The sequence below is a fragment of the Octodon degus genome, unplaced genomic scaffold (assembly GCF_000260255.1).
Source record: "Octodon degus isolate 3935 unplaced genomic scaffold, OctDeg1.0 scaffold00276, whole genome shotgun sequence".
Classification (NCBI taxonomy): Eukaryota; Metazoa; Chordata; class Mammalia; order Rodentia; family Octodontidae; genus Octodon; species Octodon degus.
The window spans coordinates 2189624-2190752 of record NW_004524852.1 but is presented as its reverse complement, the minus strand read 5'-3'; the positions used below and the strand labels follow the sequence as shown (position 1 = coordinate 2190752).

Sequence of the window (1129 nt, the reverse complement as noted above, 5' to 3'; positions counted from 1 at the left end):
GGGTAGCTTCCAGGAACCTGGGGATAACTGTAGTTACTCTGTCCGTAGCCTAGGCTTGGCTGGTTATAACCCCCTGTGCTAGATTGAGGTTGATTAGTCTCAGTAGGCTTGTTACCATCCTGTGGTCTTGCAGGTGCAGTAGCTGCTGGCTGTTGCCCATAGGTTGGGTAAGCAGGCTGAGTGCCGTATGCAGACTGAGCTGCATAAGAAGCCTGGGTGGTGGTGACTGTAGCAGTGGTGGTATCATAAGCACTGTGCCATACCCCTGGACAGGTTGGCTATATGCCTGGGGGGCAGCTGGAGTAGCCTAACCAGTGGGAGGCTGTCCATAGGAAGTTGCATAGGCAGTCTGTCTATAGGTGGCAGTGGTCTGAGCTTGGGTGTAGCTGACATCAGTAGGCTGTCCATAGGTTCCATAGCTTTGTTGCCCATATGCCTGGGTGGTCTGTGCATATCCTTGAGTTGGCTGGGCTGTGTAAGCACTGTAGCCCTGCTGGGCTGCAGCTTGGCTGTAGGTACTATAATCCGTGGACGCCATTTTCTCTCCTTCCTCCTCATTCTCTCAACGTCCGTCACCGTCTCCCATACTATGTGATTTATTTTTGAAGTATATCGACTGTTTATTGTAGATTCCCTCATGAGATGGTCAGAGATTCTTGTGTTGTTCACTGTTGTACCCCAAGTTCCTAGAACAGCACCTGGCATAGAGCAGTGTTATTCAATATTGCTGTGCATGGATGCACACACACTGCCTCATTTATTGCTGAGTGCCTTACTGCTGTTTTTACCCACTACATCCAAGGAACTTGATGGAGGCTGGGTCTTAATTATATCTGTGACGTCTGTGGTGCCTGCCTTTGCGTGTGGCTTGTCATAGAGAGAAACACAAGTTACTAACTGAATTAGTCTCACCACCACCCCCAGCAGCCACACCCTCTGGCAAGTGGGCTGCGTTGAGACAAAGGCCAAAAGTCAGGCTCAAAGCTTTTTCTTAGCCTTTCCTTCTGGACTAATGGATGGCAAGAGAAATGTCTCCAGGGCCATGGGTTCCCTTCAATTGCCCTGGGGCTTAGCTGTGTGCTCATGGAGGATGGTGCCCTTTAATATGACTCAGGACAATCAAAAGGAG

General features: G+C 50.0%; 1 pseudogene; it reads right to left on the bottom strand.

The window, feature by feature from the left end:
- Nucleotides 1-2: 2 nt before the first annotated feature.
- On the bottom strand, nucleotides 3-558 carry LOC101572400 (annotated as a pseudogene).
- Nucleotides 559-1129: the final 571 nt, after the last annotated feature.